The following is a 6,784-nucleotide window of genomic DNA, read 5'->3' as shown; positions in this document are numbered from 1 at the left end:
ACCGAGGGTGCCCCTGGCCAGGGTACTGGCGGTCAGTGGCTGGGCCTGGAGAGAAAAGGGAGGTGGGCCCCATCCTCTAGTGCAGCCTGGGTGCTGGGGGCCTCCCAAGGGTGGGAGACCCTGGGGATAATGGATTAAAAAAAGAAACAAATAACTAAACCAAAAAACCAAAAGAGCCCATCCTTTTAAACTTAGAATCCTGCACCTTAGACTCTTAAAACTTAGTAAGAATTATACTAATATCAGCTGTATTTTAGAGATAATGCTTTTTTGCATTATCGCATTTAATCTTTTTAAAATTATTTTTTAGTCTTTTTAAAATTGTAGTAGAATTTAATTTACTGCATAATGAAAACTTACCACTTTAACCATTTTAAAGTGTACAATTCAGGGGCATTTAGTACATTGACAGTGTTATGCAGCCATGAATTTAATTCCAGAACATTCTCATCACCCCAAAATAGAGCCCCACATCCAATAAACAGTCATTCCCCATCCTGCCCTTTCCCAGCTCCTGGCAACCATAAATGTGCTTTCTGTCTCTATGGATTTGCCTACTCTGAACATTTCATGTAAATAGAGTCATACAGTGTGTGTGATCTTTCGTTCCTGGGTTCACTCTTTTCTTTCTCTCTTTCTTTCTTTCTTTACTTCTTTTTCTTTCTTCCTTTCTTTCTCTTTCTTCTTTCTCTCTCCCTTCCCTCCCCTCCCCTCCCTTCCCTTCCCTTCCCTTTCTTTCTTCCTTCTTTCCTCCCTTTCTTTCTTTCGACAGAGTCTCGCTCTGTCGCCCAGGCTGAAGTGCAGTGGCACAATCTCGGCTCACTGCAACCTCCACCTCCCGGGTTCCAGCAACTCTCTTGCCTCAGTCTCCCGAGTACCCAGGATTACAGGTACCCACCACCACACCCAGCTAATGTTTGTATTTTTAGTAGAGGCGGGATTTTGCCATGTTGGCCAGGCTGGTCTCAACTCCTGACCTCAAGTGACCTACCCGCCTCGGCCTCCCAGAATGCTAGGATTACAGGTGTGAGCCACCATGCCTGGCCTATGTCCCTTAGAGGAATGTCTTCAAGGTTTGTCTGTGTTGTAGGCTGTGTCCATACTCCATTCCCTTATACGCCTATACCGCACTGTGTTGGTCCCTTCACCCGTCGGTAGGCATCTGGGTTGTCTGCTATCTCATTCACTCTTCACAGCCACCCCCAGGATGCCTTGATTGCCCTGCTTTATAGGTCAAACAGTGAGGCAGAGAGACGTTAAACTACAAGCTCCAGGTCACATAGGGACAGAAAGCCAGGATTTGAGCGCTTCAGGAATTTGGGCTCAGTGCTGGTCCCAGCTTCTAAGAATACCGGAGTCAGAGGGCAAGAGGCTTGGGGTCACGGAAGCTCACCCTCTCTCACAGGGGAGACACAGCTCCTGGGGAAGGGAATCCCTGGGACAGGGAGGGGCGGGATAACCTGCACCCTCTCCCGCCTCTGTAATCATAACCTGTAAAACCTTGTCATGGAGGAGAATGCAAACCCCATGTGAATTTTTAAGCAGACTTTGCTTTTCAGAAGAATTTTAGATTTTCAGAGAAACTAAGCAAGTTTCCCATATACAACCCATACTGAGTTTCCATTATTATTATTATTGTTATTATTATTGAGACAGGGTGTCGCTCTGTTGCTCAGACTGCAGTGCAGTGGCGTGATCCTGGCTTACTGCAGCCTCAACCTCCCAGCTCAAGCGATCCTCCTGTCTCAGTCTTCTGAGTAGCTGGGGCTACAGGCATGTGCCACCACACCTGGCTAATTTTAAAAAATTTTTTGTAGAGATGGGGATCTCACTGTGTTACCCAGGCTGGTCTTGAACTCCTGAGCTCAAGAGATCCTTCCGTCTCAGCCTCCCAAAGTGCTGGAATTACAGGCATGAGCCACCGCCCCGGCCTCATTATGAACATCTTGCATTCATACGGTATATTTGTTACAATTAATGAATCAATGTGGATACATTACTGAAATCCATGGTTATTCAGATGTCCTTAGTTTTTACCTAATATCTTTTTCCTCTTTCAGGATCCCGTCAAGAATACATCACATTTGGCAAGGCATGGTGGCTCATGCCTGTAATCCCAGCACTTTGGGAGGCCAAGTTAGGTGTATTGCTTGAATCCAGGAGTTCGAGACCAGCCTGGGCAACATGGCGAAATACATCTCTAAAAAAATACAAAAATCAGCTGGGTGTGGTGGTGCACGCGTATAGCCCCAGCTACTTGGGAGGCTGAGATGGATGGGAGGATCACTTGAGCCCCAGAGTTCGAGGCTGCAGTGAGCTGTGATTGCGCCACTGTACTGCAGCCTGGGTGACAAAGCGAGACCATATCTCAAAAAAAAAATCACATTTAGTTGTCACATCTCCTTGTAGCTGTGACAGTTTCTCTTGTTTCTGATAGTCTTGACAGGTTTGAGGAGCAGTGGTCACGTATACTGTAGGATGCCCTTCTGTTGGGATCTGTCTGATGTTTTTCTTTTCTCTTTTTCTTTTCTTTTTTTTTTTTTTTTTGAGATGGAGTCTCACTCTGTCAACCTGGCTGGAGTGCAGTGGCACGATCTCGGCTCACTGCAACCTCCGCCTCCCGGGTTCAAGCGGTTCTTCTGCCTCAGCCTCCCGAGTAGCTGGGATTACAGGCACCCGCCACCGTGCCTGGCTAGTTTGTGTATTTTTAGTAGAGACAGGATTTCACCATGTTGTCCAGGCTGGTCTCAAACTCCTGACCTGTGATCCACCCACCTTGGCCTCCCAAAGTGCTCGGATTACAAGCGTGAGCCACCACGCCTGGTCTGATGTTTTCCTTATACTGGCATTACGGGCTGTTGTGAAAAGGGTCGCGGAGGTAAAGTGCCATTTCATCCCATCATATCCAGGATGCCCACTATCAACATAATTCATGACAGCTGATGTGACCTCGATCACTTGGCGGAGGTCGTATTTGTCACATTTCTCCACTGTGAAGTTAATTCTCCCCGCTCCCCCTTCCCGTACTGTACTCTTTGGAAGAAGGTCACTAAGGCAGCCTGGAGTTGTGTGTGCCCTCCTGTAGGGTGGAGAATCTACAGAATTCATTTGGAATTCTCCTGCACAGAAGATTTGTCTCTTCTTTCCCGTTTATTTTTATTTTTATTTATATATTTATCTTATTTATATATTTATTTATTTTGAGACAGGGCCTCACTCTGTTGCCCAGGCTGGAGTGCAGTGGTGAGATCACAGCTCACTGCAACCTCCGTCTCCCAGGCTCAAGCAATCCTCCCTCCCCAGCCTCCCAAGTAACTGGAACTATAGGCATGCCCCACCATGCCCAGCTAATTTTTGTGTTTTTGGTAGAGACAGGGTTTCATCACAGTGCCTAATCTGGTCTCAGACTCCTGGGCTCAAGTGATCTGCCCACCTTGGCCTCTCAAAGTGCTCTCCCATTTATTAATATGAATGTATTAAATCATTTATGTTAGTATAGACTCATAGACACTTATTTTATACTTTGGGCTATAATTTGATGCTTACTTTATTTATTTTGTTGTTCAAGTTGCTCCATCTTTGGCCACTGGGGGCTCTTTCAGTTGGCTCCTGCGTCCCTGTGTCATATCCCTATCAAAGTGGGCTTTCCCCCTTTTTTGGGCCCCATGTAAATATATACAGATAAAACACGAGCTTTTTGGTACACTTCCACCTTGCTGTGACAACCCAAACTGGGGCCAGGACTAGGGTAAGGCAAGTGCCTGACAAAATTTAAGGGGTGCCAGAAAAACTTAGTAGCCACCATTTAAAAATCAAAATTATGGACTCGGCATGGTGGCTCACTGTAATCCCAGCACTTTGGGAGACCGAGGTGGGTGGATCATTTGAGGCCAGGAATTTGAGACCAGCCTCCAACATGGTGAAACCCTGTCTCTACTAAAAATACAAAAATTGGCCAGGTGTGATGGCGGACACCTGTAATCCCAGCTACTCGGGAGGCTGAGGCAGGAGAATCACTTCAACCCAGGAAGTGGAGGTTGCAATGAGCCAAGATTGCGCCACTGAACTCTAGCCTGGACAGCAGTGTGAGACTCTGTCTCAAAAAGAAAAAAACAATCAAAATTATGGACTCAAATGAATATTTGCACACCCGTATTCATAGCAGCATTTTCCATAGCAGCCAAAAGTGGAAGCAACACAAGCGTCCATCAATGATGAGTGGATAAACAACATGTGATATATCCACACAAGGGAATATTATTCATCTTTTAAAAGGAAGGGCATTCTGACACACACAACAATGAGGATGAACCTTCAGGACATTATGCCAAGTAAAATGAACCAGTTACAAAGACAAATACTGTATGATTCCACTTATATGAGGTATCTAGAGTAGTCATATTTAAGAGCCAGGAAGTAGAATGGGCAGGGTGCGGTGGCTCAGACCTGTAATCTCAATGTTTTGGGAGGCTGAGGTGGGAAGATCGCTTGAGCCCAGGAATGTAAGTCTGGCTTGGACCATGCAGCAAGACCCCATCTTTCCAAAAAATAAGTAAATTAGCAGAGTGTGGTGGCGTATGCCTATAATCTCAGCTACTCAGGAGGCTGAAGTGGGAAGATCCCTCGAGCCCAGGAGTTTGAGGCTACAGTGAGCTGTGATTGCATCACTGCACTCCAGCATGGACAACAGAGGGACACTGTCTCTAATAATAATAATAATAATAATAATAATAATAATAATAATAGAATGGAGGTCACCAGAGGCTGGAGGAAGAGAGAACGGGGAGTGAGTTCATATTTAATGGAAATAGAGTTTCAGTTTTTCAAGGTGAAAAGAGTTCTGGAGATGGGTTGTATAATAATGTGAATGTATTGAACGCCACAAAACTGTACACTTCGAATGGCTAAAATGATCAATTTTATGTTATATATATATTTTATATAATAAAAAATCAAAATTAATGCAAAAGGTCTATAATGGACAAAGTATCAGAACCTTAAGTAAACACTGAATCAGTATTACTAATTTTCTCATTTGCTTCCATGTCCAACAAGGCCTGTTGCGGCCCTGTTGTTGAGTCAGTTCCACGGCAGAGCAGGGTGACAGCCCGCTGACCCCAAGTTCTTCCTCCATCCACTCAGTCATGCCAAAATCGCGCCTTCAGAGGATAAGCCCAGAGAGAGGAATCTGTGGCAGAGCTGAGCCCAGAACCCAGGTGGAAAATTCCCACCCTAGGTGGGCGTGGTGGCTCACACCTGTGATCCCAGCACTTTGGGAGGCTGAGGTGGGCAGATCACTTGAGGCCAGGAGTTCCAGACCAGCCTGGCGAACATGGCGAAACCCTGTCACTACTAAAAATACAAAAATTAGCTGGGCTTGGTGGTGTGTGCCTGTAATCCCAGCTACTAGGAAGGCTGAGGCAGGAGAATGGCTTGAACCTGGGAGGCAGAGGTTGTGGTGAGCCAAGATCACGCCATTGCACTCCAGCATGGGTGACAGAGTGAGACTTGGTCTCAAAGAAAAAAAGAAAAGAAAAGAAAAATTCCCACCTTACCAATACAGGGATTCCATCCATCCAAGCTTGGCCATATGCATCACGTATTTAATTAATAGCAAGAACTAGCTAATCAGTTAAGAATTTCGAGATGTGGAGATTATTCTGTATGAATATGAACGGAAGAGGTAAGAAAGAATTAATTATTTATTTATTTTGAGATGGAGTCTCCCTCTGTTGCCCAGGCTGGAGTGCAACGGTGTGATCTTGGCTCACTGCAACCTCTGCCTCCCAGGTTCAAGTGATTCTCCTGCCTCAGCCACCTGAGTAGCTGGGATTACAGGTGCGCGTCACCATGTCCAGCTAATCTTTGTATTTTTAGTAGAGACGGGGTTTCGCCGTGTTGGCCAGGCTGGTCTCTATCTCCTGACCTCGAGTGATCTGCCCACCTCGTCCTCCCAAAGTGCTGGGATTACAGGTGTGAGCCACCACGCCTGGCAAAGAAAGAATTTTAGAAGTCCAGGCAAAGAAATCAGGGGAAACTTCCTGGAAGAGGTGGCCTTAGAGGGCAAAAGGGAGAATTGGTGAGTGGAAGCAGCCATAGGCCAGTTGGTGGAGCAAAGCTTTGAGAGCCAGTTGAGCTAGCAGGGCAGAACCTGGACGAAGCCTGCTTTCCAGACTCCAACTCAGTGGTGTGCTGGTAAAAGTTTAACAACCAGCTCTTGGGGGGCCAGGCAGGAACCCCAATCTGTAGTCTTTGCCAATTTATACCACACATATTTACCTCCCACCATGGCCAACTTCAAGCTATGAATGTGATGCCACTGAATGCAGAATTGGTAAGAAATACACAGTAGCACACAATTCTACAGTATAGCCATTTCCACTATACGGATCCAATCAATATCAATAACCACAAAGCATCAATAATAGTATGCTGGACAGTCTCTGAGCCTACTTAGGCTCAAGAGGCTGCCCAGTAAAAATAAATAAATAATAATGATAGTGCACTGTAGCAAAGTAATTCACAAGTGATGAGTTTTGAGTGTTAACTTTGTTCACCTCAGCCTCCTAAGTAACTGGGACCACAGGGATGTGCCACCATGCCTGGCTAATTTTGTGTTTATTTTTTGTACAGACCAGGGTCTCCCTGTGTTCCCCAGGCTGATCTCCAACTTCTGGGCTCAAGCGATCTTCCAGCCTTGGTCTCCCAAAGTGCTGAGATTACAAGCGTGAGTCACGGCACCCAGCCTATTATTTTATTGTATTTTATTATTTTGAAAGACAGA

The sequence above is a fragment of the Pan troglodytes genome, chromosome 18 (genome assembly GCF_028858775.2).
Source record: "Pan troglodytes isolate AG18354 chromosome 18, NHGRI_mPanTro3-v2.0_pri, whole genome shotgun sequence".
NCBI lineage: Eukaryota > Metazoa > Chordata > Mammalia > Primates > Hominidae > Pan > Pan troglodytes.
The sequence above is the reverse complement of the archived record's forward strand: the minus strand, read 5'-3'. Positions refer to the sequence as shown.